Source organism: Nanorana parkeri, unplaced genomic scaffold, assembly GCF_000935625.1.
Source record: "Nanorana parkeri isolate BGI_ZX_2015 unplaced genomic scaffold, ASM93562v1 scaffold2679, whole genome shotgun sequence".
NCBI lineage: Eukaryota > Metazoa > Chordata > Amphibia > Anura > Dicroglossidae > Nanorana > Nanorana parkeri.
This window is the reverse complement of record NW_017308947.1, coordinates 101,146-113,560: the sequence shown is the minus strand read 5'-3', so window position 1 is coordinate 113,560 and position 12,415 is coordinate 101,146. Positions and strand designations below refer to the sequence as shown.

The 12,415-nt window shown below is 42.3% G+C and overlaps 1 long non-coding RNA gene across 1 annotated transcript in view; it reads right to left on the bottom strand.

The window, feature by feature from the left end:
- Positions 1-2,123: 2,123 nt before the first annotated feature.
- The window catches only part of LOC108802143, a 79,533-nt gene continuing 69,241 nt past the window's right edge, over positions 2,124-12,415 (bottom strand). The window contains exon 3 of the long non-coding RNA XR_001942203.1: positions 2,124-2,199. This is a non-coding gene — a long non-coding RNA (uncharacterized LOC108802143). The remainder of the gene's footprint in view (positions 2,200-12,415) is intronic.

Below are 12,415 nucleotides of genomic sequence, written 5' to 3'. Positions count from 1 at the left end.
ACCGGAGACCACTAGGCAAGGGAGAAGAAAGATAGGGACCCCGCAGTACTCACGACCCCGAGCGTCCTTGTCCCAGCCCAGCCGTCCGACTCCGCAAGGTGGAGGAGAGCTGCACAATGTGTCCTCCTACGGCGTTCCCGGGCCGAAAGGAAGACACTCCCCGTCCGCCCGAGGCTGATAGGAAGCACGGGCGGAAGTGACAGAAAAAGGGCAACTTGCCCTCATCCGTACGAGCGGCCATCATAGCGCCAGCCCCCCACCTACAACCCATACATGAGCCCCTCCAGGGGCCGAGGCAAGCCCAGGCAGCGGAAACGCCTCGCGTAGTGGCCGCCTAATCCCACCGTGGCAGAGTCTGCATGCGCTCGTCGGTCACCCAGGGAAGACTACAAGGATCTACAATCAACCAGCATGTCGCCCTGGGGACACTTGCTAGAAGAAAAATCGAGTCAAACGGAAGAAAGGAAAAAAATTATCCAGAGAAAATTTTTTAGGTCCTTACTCCTGACGCTAGGCAAAAAACTGGAGACTTGTCAGCAAGTGGGGGGTTGGGCCACCAGCAGGGGTCTTTTGGGTGTTTATTTGTTGTTGCCCATCCCTCAGTGTGTACTGCTTTGTGACGTCCCTATCATTCAGGATCTGTTCCCTGTGTCCTTCAATGAACGGGAGAGACAGTAGGATTTTTGCACTCACCGTAAAATCCATTTTCAAATCCCATGAGGCATTGCAAGATTCTCACAGCCACGACTCCCGAAGAGAGATGCATCATGGGATTTGTAGTTTCACTACAGCTGCAGGGCCGGAGGTTTGCTACCCCTGGTCTAAACAGACCCCTGATATCTCCCTTTTAAAATAGAAAAAGATTTAGGACACAGAGTCCTAAATCTTTTATTCTGCAGTCCCTGCTATGAATGAACAGGAAGCCTCTATACCGAGTGCTCCTGCCCATTCATAAACTGTGGATTTAGTATGAGTTACTATGTCCACAATCATGAATGAACAGGAAGTGATGTAGAGTACTTCCTGTTCATTCATAATCAGGGACACAGAAAATGTGTCCTCAATTATTTACAAACACTCAACGGTCAACTGATTGCTTAGTGCTTGTAACTGCTCTGCATCCTGACTCCTCCTATCTCCAGCCTGACTCCTGGCTGTCACAGAAGACTGCGCCGGCGGTGCGAGGAGGATCAGTATTCTGTGCCACGGCTGACAGCCGACACCTCCCCCGCAGCGTCAGAGGGGACATTGAGCAGCTCCCAGCAGGGAAGAGAGAAACTAAAGATGCACTGCAATTTCGGCCACTTTCCCCTAAGTGCCATTTTCAGCTGATATGTTTCAGCGGCTGAAATTCTGGTGCAACCCTAGTGTCTATTTGATCAAGAAACACTTGTTTTCTCTGAAACACTGGACTGCAGCCAGGCTCAGATAACAAAACAATTTTGTATTAGTGGCATTTGCAACATCTTGTCTCTTAATGGTACTAGCATTGGCCATCACATACATCAATTATAAAGGATGCAGAGGTGTGTGCGTGTGGGAAGAATTTGTTTATGTATTTTCCAATGGGGTACAGACAGAATAAAAAAACTGAGATTCTAACCATTCCCAACAATATCTGCAATGAATTGGGTTTTTATAGTATGTATTGCATATATGCATACTGCAATGAGGTTTCTAGTCAGGCTGTGCTACAAATTGTACAACCCCAATTCCAAAAAAAATTGGGACACTGTGTAAAATCTGCATAAACACGGAATGCAATGATTTGCAAATCTCATAAACCCATATTTTATTCACAATAGAAAATAGAAAACATATCAAATGTTAAAATTGAGAAAATGTACAAATTTTAAGAAAAAAAATAAGCTAATTTTTAAATTGATGGCCGCAACATGTCTCAAAAAAATTGGTTACCACGGTGTAGCATGCCCTCTTCTTTTAACAACACTCTGTAAACGTGTTGCTTTTGGAATTGGGGTTGTAATAATTAGATATATTTGTAATCTTCAGGTCTATGTTCTAGTATGTTTTACTTACTTTATAGCTGGTGTGTAATGTTCTCCGTATTTGTGCTGGGTCAACAATTTGTGTTGCAGCAGTAGTTAGTGATGCAGCAGTAATCTGTGGTAAGGCAGTTGCTTTCTGCTGAATCCGTCTGCATTCATCTTGAAACCCCTTAGTAAAAGTGTAGATGCTCTAAATCAAAACACAAGAAAATATTATTTGCCCATATAAGAAATGAACAAGCATGCATTGTTTTGCGACAAATGTTTCTCTAATCTTTATTAATAATATTTTTTTAGTATTAGTACACTTATCTCTGCTGCCTGATTTCTGTACCAGCATTGTAAAGCTTCACCAACAAAATCAGCTCTGCCGAACCTGCAGCTTTCTGTATTAGCTAACTTTGGAAGTACAGATTGAAGTAGCAAAACATTTAGAGATTTTAACCAACACGGGGTACAGTCCAATTTTGGAGTTCCCCTTATTTTCAAACATCATTCATTCTTATGAAGTTGGCTGCCCACTCAGAAAATGAGATTTGTTGAGTAGTACTGAATGCAGAGTTAACAAAAAGGCAGACTAGCATGTTCCCAGTTTGAGCACCTCCACAGTTCCCAAACAAGGAAGGATGCATATCCCAGAGGTTTTAGTCCCACTTAAAAGAACTGCAAAGAATGACATGCACATGTAAAAGCTCATGATTTGTGCATTGTACACTTCTAGCAAAATCTACACAACTACAAATATCTTCATTTTCTGAAAGGACTAAACGCTAGGCATGGAAAAATGCAAGCTAATGGGTAATTACTTGGATAATAAATGTAAACCGCATTTTTCCAATAACCTAATTAATAGTGTAAATAAGTGTATTAAATATACCCAAAATATTAGTGTAATAAATTCCTGTCACATATATGTGAACCCGCAGTCGTTTACAAATCGTGTTAGTGATCTCCCCACATATACATCTGCAGTGTTGAGAGATATAAGTAACAAAACGTGGTGATTCATTGTAATACATGGACCTATAACTCTGTCCATTCTTAAAATATTCCAATGTTTATTCATGATACTTCAAAAACTTTATACAGAGCTGTAAAATTAGTTATAAACAAAAGAGTATAATTGGCTTATTTTCAATCCTTATTTCTAGTTTTCAATAGGCACTTCCTTTTTATTTTTCCAAACTTACTTTTAGTGTGCCTCATTTCCTCCTTATTATATCCTTTTTCTTTAAACCTTTTTTCCAAAATACTCGCCTGTGCATTATATTCTCTCTCCAACATACCGTTTCTCCTTATTCTAACAAACTGTCAGTTTGGGACATTTCCAACCCACATTGGGTGATGGCAACTTCCCCATGGTATACAACCAATTCGATCAGTCCTCTTAAAATGGGCTTTTGTACAAAACATCTTTATTCTTCCTTATCCTTATATACACTGAGTGGCCAGATTATTATGACCAGCCCATCAGTACTTCGTTGGGCCACGAGATTACTCCACGAGATTACTTCGTTGGGCCGCCTCATGACTCCACAAGATGTTGAAAGGTGATGCGAGGAATCCGACACTGCACTGTTGCCCTTCTGTTGCCTTTTACCAGTCGCTTTACACCAACATTCCACAGTTACAAAAATAAAATTATCTAGATCAGTGAATTCAGAAAGGGAATTATTACATCTCTACTTTTAACCACTTCCAGCGGTTTTAAGTAAATGTACCTACTCCGCTAGAAGTGGTTATACCAAGAACACAGCTGCTGCTGTTTCAATACAAGTGATTCAGCATTTGTACAAGCACCAGATCACTTGTACGGTGCTGCGGCGTGTCACCCTCAGCCCCCTCTGCCGGTGCTGCCGTCGACTTCCTGGGCTCCACTGTCCCTGTGTGAGCCCGAGACCGGCACCTCGAGTCTCCCCTGATGGATCAGAGGAGAGATTACCGGCTTCCAGCTGCTGATCTCTCTTCCGATCAATGGAACTTCCGGTGTCACTGGGTACATTTTCCGGCACCTAGAGCCAGATGAAGAAGCTGGTGAAGCAAATCTCTGATTCATCAGCTTCTTTGGGGTCCCTAGGTGACATTACGGGTCTGAAAGACCCCTGATGTCTCCATTTAGAGGACCTGTCACACAAAAAAAAAGTTTAAGTCCCCCACGTGCATGCAAATACAACGCAAACTCGCGTTGCGTGCAAAAACGAAAATTGTGCCACACATGTTACATATTGTCACGAGCGTCTGAGTGAGAGCAATCATTCTAGGCCCATCGATCACGGATAACACTAAACTGATGCGCCGTAAAAGCGTTTAAAGTGTCGCCTATGGAACATTTTAGTTATTGTAGTTTTTTGCGGTTTCACAGACACACGCAATTTTAAGGCTTGACATGTGTTGTATCTATTTACCCGGTGTGACCCCATCTTTTATATATTACCAAAAAATTAGGTGTTATATTCCGTTTCTGTGCACTAAATTTAATTTTAGTGTATGTTATCCTAAAAATACTTGTTTGATAAACATTTGTGCAACATAAAAAATTGCAACTAGCATCTTTTTATTCTACAGGGCCTTTGCATTCAGAAAAGATTGTTTTGGGGTCTGAAGCGGTTTTCTAGCCAAAAATTCAGATGTTATCATATGTGTGCAAATGTAAGAAAGTGCTCTGGGCAGCAAGTGGTTAAAAAGGATTTTGTTTACATTACCCTCGGTTGTATCAACATATTCACCCACTCTGGATAAAACAGAACTAATCCCACTTATAATTGGACGACCTGGTGGGGCACTTTGATCTTTATGCACTTTTGGCAAAATTGTATGTATGTATGTATGTATGTATATATATGATAGAGTTTTATATCACTGGAGAGGTGCAAATAGAACTAGGAGGTTATCTCAGAATGAAAGGAAATTGATTTTTTATTGGGAACAATGCAGCCCAAAGGGTTAAATATTGAACTGGACCTAAATTGTTTTGATTAATAATAGTTAGGTCCATATTTAAATAGGGTATCATAATATTTTAAATGAGAGTATGGGGTTCATGTGCTCTAGGAATATATGAATATGACATTTAGATTTATATGATTTTTTGCATTTATTTTTTTAGTAGCATGTTTTTATATTTTAATGGTTTATTACTATGTTCTGCAATTTTCTTCAGATAGTAGTATATATGCAAACTGCCCCAGTTAAGATCTTCTTCAAACCCTTGTTAGTATATTGGGATTTTATTAGATCGTTTAGATGGAGGGGTTTATTGGGTTAATGAAAATTAGAGATCTTGGGGGGGGAATCTGTAATTATGACTACCGGGAGGTTCCTTAATAAGCCGGTTAGAATCAGTGTGCATGCAACCTTGGAAAAAGTCTTGTGGATGAAACGCGTCGGGGAAGAGCATACACGCTGGCGCTACATGCATGGAGAGAGCTCTCTGTGGATAGTGTTTTTATCGGGGGGGATTGCCTATTTGATGGCATCGAACTACATTTGTTACAGAGCTGTACTTTTCGTTTGTCTTGTAAGTTTTTAGACCGTACATTATTAGACATGTTTAAATTTATGCCGTGTGCTACTTTTCGTTTTATATTTTGGGGAAATGAAAAACTGCTTGATGTATCTGTGAGCTCTGTTTAACCACCTTCCGTCCATGGCCGTTTGTGAACGGCCGGACAGAAGTCTGCTAGCAGCGGGAGGGAGTCTTAAGACGTCCTGCCCCTCCCCCCTCTTGTGTGCGACTCTAGACGTATGAGCGGTAAAAACGTTTAAAGTGTCGCCTATGGCCAAATTTTGGTTGAAGACGTTTTCTGCGATTTCGCGGGCGCGCACAATTTTATAGGTTGACATATTTAGTGTCTATTTACCCGACGTGACCCCGTCTTTTATATTATACCAAAAAATTGGGGTGAAAATAAATGTTTAATAACATTTTATAGGGTCTTCAAGTGGTTAAGAAAAAAAAAATCACTTGTTGCTAATGAGAGGCTGATGAGGAGTTAACAGAAATCTGCCAGTTTTTTGGATCAGACGGGGAGTTGGGCACGTGTTGTTGTTAAAAGCAGAGTAAGCGTTACTAGACCATTTGGTCGGAAGAATCTGGTGAGTGTTTAAAGTTTACATACATTGAAGAGGACCTGACAAGCTATTATTAAATCATATTGGACTATGAACTTTCCTTGTGGATATTGGATAAATGTGTAGCTATTGATTGAGTAGTAGGAGGCCTGGCACCGTTTTATTATCACAGAGGTTGTGTTCTGTTATTCAATATTCAGCATGTGTGGTTACAAAGTATCAGTTTAGGAGAATCACCACGTTTTTGTTACTTATATCTACCAACTCTGCAGATGTATATGTGGGGAGATCACTAACATATTATATATAAAGAACGATTTATCATTATAAATGGGCAATTACTGTTGCATATGCTACCCTCTTTCTGGACCCACTGTTGCTTTGGGAAATGACCAAGTACAACTGGGAAACATGTATATAAATAATGTATGCAGGACTTCCGGTTACGGCGCCTGCAGAGAAAGTCGCATATGTGAGGAGCTCTAGACAACCGAGACTATAAACCTGCATTTTTAGATCGGCCAGAGCAGTCACCGAGCTACCATACAGGACGCTATCCTCCGCATCACCTTGCTTCCCAAGACGGAGAAGTTTGTTGATCCCGAGGCCAACCGCAACCGGAGTATCGCACTGGGAAAAAAGGCACGTGCAACTTGGCTGATGCCATGGAGGCCTCTCAACCTGCCTCCCCGCCAGATTTGGACGCCGACTCTACCTCAGATCCTGAATCATCTAACGTCTCTGCTCAAAACACTGCAGCAGTGGCCAAACTGTTGAAACCCACTATACAGGCTGCAGTGGATTCAGCAGTCTCTAAGGGCATACAGTCTTTGCGCCATGATCTCCTTGAAGATGAGTTGCCGGCTGCTAACTCTAGTATATAATGTTATGGAAATTCGCTTGGTTCAACACACAAATCCATGCCGCACTAAACTGTGCCAAACACAAAGAATTTCCCCCGTGCCTAAAAGCACAGTTGTATTATGCTCTTTTGTGCAAGGACTGGAAGTACCTCTGTAGAGTCATGTAGAGTTAGGACACAGGAGACAGGTGTTGCGTGCTTGAGAGTTCCATGCTTATGCAAAGACAAGCGTGAGTAGCTAGCCCAATGGCCCCCGAAGTGTGATCTCTCCCCCTACAACACAATTGGCTACAACAAAAACAAGAAATACCGGGGTTTACGAGAGATATGACACCATGGCTTGAAGTTTGATAGAAAAAACTAATTGTTTTTATTTTTACATATTTATAGATAACATATGTGTTACAAATGTACATACAAGGGTAAAATAAAAAAGGGGCAACAAACAGTTGCGACCGAATTTAAAAAAATATAACAATGTTTAAACCGAAATCATATACCCATTAGGCATATATAGACAGAACCATTGGAAATCAATACATTGTGTATGTCCAATCCCTACGCGTTTCGCGACTTGGCTTCTTCAGGGAATTGTGACCTACCCACCCAGTTGGAGTGGTTTTAGGAAGGTCGAACTCTCTGTATGGATTGTGGGCGGGGATACAAATCAGCAAACCAGGATGTGATGTTAACAACCAACAATCACTTCCTCAATACATAGCCAGTCAACAAAGCACATGTAGTAGAAGCGGTGTGCACAGACTTAAACCCGTGTGCACAGCCGCATGTTTTCCCAGCCACCATCTTTCCAGACCCACAAACACAATCTCCCATTAGCACTGGAGCGAACCTTATCCAGCACAGCTCAGTGAGCAATGCCCAATAACGTTACAATTATTCTCATGTGTGCTTATTTACAGGGACAACGTCATATTATCTCCAGCGGTTGATCAGGAGCACTAGAGACAACAAACGTACGTTCCTTTCATATACTGCGTTCAAAACAAATGCATCCACGCAAGCCAATAAATCCATGCATTGGACGGGGGCCCCAGCCGGCGTCCATACATTCGCCAAGAAGACACTGCTCCACCACACATAAGATATCTACTCCAATGGTTTACTCTTAGTGGGGATTTAAACCGGGTCACGCTTCAATTGGGCGTGACCCAGCAAACCCTGACACGGAGAGACATAATGACAAAATATTACAATACTAAATTACAATTACTAAAAACACATCCTAATAAAATCTCCACAACAATAAAGACTCACCAAACGATCTCCACAAAATTAGAGGACCTGGAAAATCGATCCAGGAGAAATAACCTGTATGTAATAGGCCTACCAGAATCCTACTAGCCTGCAGATCTACCATTGCTATGCTTTCACCTTCTACTGGAAGTCTTGGGTCTTACCCGTGACTGCTTAGTGGAAAGAGCACATCGCCTGGGCTCGCAGCAACAAAAATCTTCTCGCCCTCGCCCTGTGATCATGAAGTATCTATCGTATGTTGATAAGACGGATATACTCAGGGCATATCATAATGCCCCGAATTTTAGTTTGGAAGGCCACACCATCTTGCTTTTTGCTGACTATTCAATGGAAGTAAGCCGCAAGCGGAAGGCTTTCTCAGAGGTATGCAAGATTCTGCATAAGAGGAAAATGCACTTTTCCTTGGCCTACCCAGCGATACTACATATACAGTCAGCGCAGGGGTGCCTGTCTTACCTTCTTCCTCGAACCCATCAATCCATCAGGTCTTGACCAGCGTACTCAATATGGGATCGAAAGGATGCACAGATCTTCCACACCTCCTACCTCACAATCCTCTCAAATCGTGCAGACCTCCATGAACCTGACGAGCGATTAGCTACTTACGGCTTTGTTGTCTCCACACTGCCGCGTGCAGTTCTTCGATTTGGAAGCCCAGCTTTGTTGCCACACGTTAGACTTTCCTGATGTCTTCTTTTCCATTTTGTTTTCCTTTTGTTGTGTATATTGATCGGTACATCATATACACCTTGTTTGGATTTCGCTTCATCCCACTGGGAATTAGATTGACAGTTCGAACACGTAACTATGCCGTTTCTAGTTTTTCCTTTTTTTACTACATAGCTCAAGCCACTACAGAGCCACTACAGTTCTCCATCCTATTAGTCCCGTGTACTGCCTTATTTTCGTTGCGGTCATGAGCTGTTGGCAAAAAAAGGGAGTACCTTGACTATAGGTTTTTTTTTACCTGTTCTCGACTATCTGGCTGATCCACCATGCTTCTGAACGTTTTGTTCTGGGTGGATCTCCTGGGCGGTCTTTATTTTTGAGATTGTCTTTTTTACTCATGTCATTACTATTCGGTTTCCCATATTCACTGAGATCACCTATCTGTCTCGTACCCTGTATTGGATATTCTCGACCATTGTTATTAGATGTTATACCATTTCATTCTAGCCTGAGAATTCTGATTCATATACACTGAGTGGCCAGTTTATTATGACCACCTGACGTTTGTAGACAAATTAGCTATAATCAGCTATAATTTCGCGCTGAAGTTGCTAGAGGGCATAGGCGTTTGTACAGGGGGGCAATTGCCCCCCCCCAGCTTATTCCTTGCCCCCCTTGTGCTCCCCCTGCTGATTCCCCTGCCGTACAGCTTCACTAATGACTAAATGATCACCGCTAGATCATCAGGGAATGAAGATGTGCCTCGAGAGGAAGAAGAGGGCATGACAGAGCACGTGATCTAGTAATCAAAACTGTAAGTCCCTTTCTATCTTACACTGCCGTCCCCCGCACCCTGCGTTACACTGCCGTCCCCAGCACCCTGCGTTACACTGCCATCCCCCGCACCCTGCGTTACACTGCCATCCCCCGCACCCTGCGTTACACTGCCATCCCCCGCACCCTGCGTTACATTGCCATCCCCCGCACCCTGCGTTACACTGCCGTCCCCCGCACCCTGCGCTACACTGCTGTCCCCCGCACCCTGCGTTACATTACTGACCTCCACACTCTGCGTTACATCACTGACCTCCGCACTTTGTGTTACATTAATGACCTACGCACTCTGCGATACATTATCGACCAATGCACTCTGCGTTATAACTGACCTCTGTCCCAATACTAAAAACCGATACCAGCACTTACATTTTTCAAATTGACTCAGGTGTCTTAGGTCCGGCTGGGTACCTTGCGGCAGCCTTCTGGGGAGCCACGCAATGCCTGCTTACAGCGCTTCTGCCACCCGCACATCTCCCCTTACTAAGACCCTTACCAACTGGACAAGCTCTGCCCAATACATTAGGCCAGAACCCCAGAGTAGAGCAGCTGCACAGAGTATGTGGCAAATGTATATACTATTATTCTGCATTGCTCTATGTTTTGCTGGGATTTGTAGTCCTCTATAGCTAATGGTATTATTCCGCAAGGCTGTATAATGTATTGATGGGATTTGTAGTGCTCTATAGCTGGTGGTATTAATCTGCATTACTGTATAATGTATTGCTGGGATTTGTAGTCCTCTATAGCTGGTGGTATTATTCTGCATTACTGTATAATGTATTGCTGGGATTTGTAGTCCTCTATAGCTGATGGTATTCTGTTTTTCTGTATAATGTATTGCTGCAGGTTGTAGTCCTCTATCGCTATAGGTGATTTACACAGCCCTGGTGTTTGCTGAAATTGAAAAGCTTTTGAGAGTTTTCCTCTCTTTCTCAAGTCTGAAGCAATACCTGAGGAAGAAAGAAAAACTCTTGAAAGCTTGTCTTCTAAGTATTGGGTTAGTACAAAAAAAAGGTATCACCGCATAACTCTCGTATTTTGTAATCATATTTATATATACTTCTTTAGTTTTTTTCAGTGGTAAGATTTAGTGGTGAAAATGATTAGTGCCCCCCCCCATTTTGACTGTGGTATCTTATGTGCCCCCCCTATATATTGTTCCTAGAGTCGCCACTGCTAGAGGGCCAGACCATTATAAATAGGAAAGCAGGTTGTTTACCACGACAGTAGAAGTGATTTTGTTCTGAAGATATGGGTAAACAACGCAATTTAACAGCCTTTGAACGTGGGATTATTGTTGGCGCGAGCCATGGAACAGCAGAATTTGTTAAATGTTCAAGAGGGGCTCATTGTTAAAGTGTTTAAAGACTGGACTGTCAGCCGAAAATCTGGGTCTGAACGTGCGAATTGTGGCCGTCAGCGACTAGTCAATGTTAGGGCAGAACAGAGAGTGGCAAGACTGGTACAAGACAACAGAAGGGCAACAGTGCAGTGTCAGATTCCTCGCATCACCTTTCAACATCATGTGGAGTCACGAGGCGGCCCAACAAAGTCATCTCGTGGAGTTATCTCGTAGCCCAACAAAGTACTGATGGGGTGGTCATAATAATCTTTAGCACCTTGCTAAATTGAACACCCATATTGCCCTTCTGCAAGAAACCCATCTGTGGAGGTGCTTGCCAGGCTAGGCCGCCTCATCGCCCGACCAGGACCATATATTATTGGAAAAAAGATCCTATTACCCACCAACAAATATCATCATTCTCATCTTCATCGGACTATTAATATTGTGGTTGGTGAGTTTAACCATCCACATGGCGAAAGTATTGCGACAAGTGCACGGACAAATACCAATGGTCTTAAGAGTCATCAGTGAAGGTTACCAACAACCATAATTGGCAATACCCTGCCTACATGTTGATTCCCCTGTATGATACCGACATACAGGCAAATCAAAAAGGGGGAATATGTCAGTGTATTTCTATATAAAATTACAAAAACTGATGAACTATGACTTGTACAGAAACTAAAATCAAACTTTTCTGTGCAACAGGCCAAAAGTCTGTGCTGGACAGGTAAATTAATCAACCAAAATAGCCGATTGTGTACAAATTAAGCAAGACACAAACAATTCCCTTGAGGAACCAGCTATTGTACTAACCAACTAAATTTAAAGAGATAAACATTGCAAATGAAGTCTAAGATTTGAGTAACCATGTAATCACAATTGACAATGCTGGAAGACCTTTAAGACTTCAAGGTCAGTAAATAAAAGAAATGAAACAAGAAAGACCCAAATTAAGGATATCTCTGCCCCATATGAAAAATTAACCAAGAAACATAAAAACTCCAAGACAGCTAATTCGCCCTATTGTTTCAAGATTGATATCACCTATGATTATTGTCTAAGGTTGAGTAAGTTATCAAACACATCCAAGGCTTACTCAACTGAGTGCAGGCGATATGAGTGAATCATACCAAATCAACTACCATTTCTGAACCGATCAATTGGAAGAAAGTAAATAGTGGTTGGGGAGTCGCCAATATGAACAATGCTCTCAAACCATATAAAATACCATGACAGAGGAAGAGAAAAAAACACGGAGAGAGAAATAAGAGTTTGGAGAAAACTTCCTGGATATAACAAAAGCACTGTCACTGATTGACCATCGCTAAAGACTTAACCCTTGCT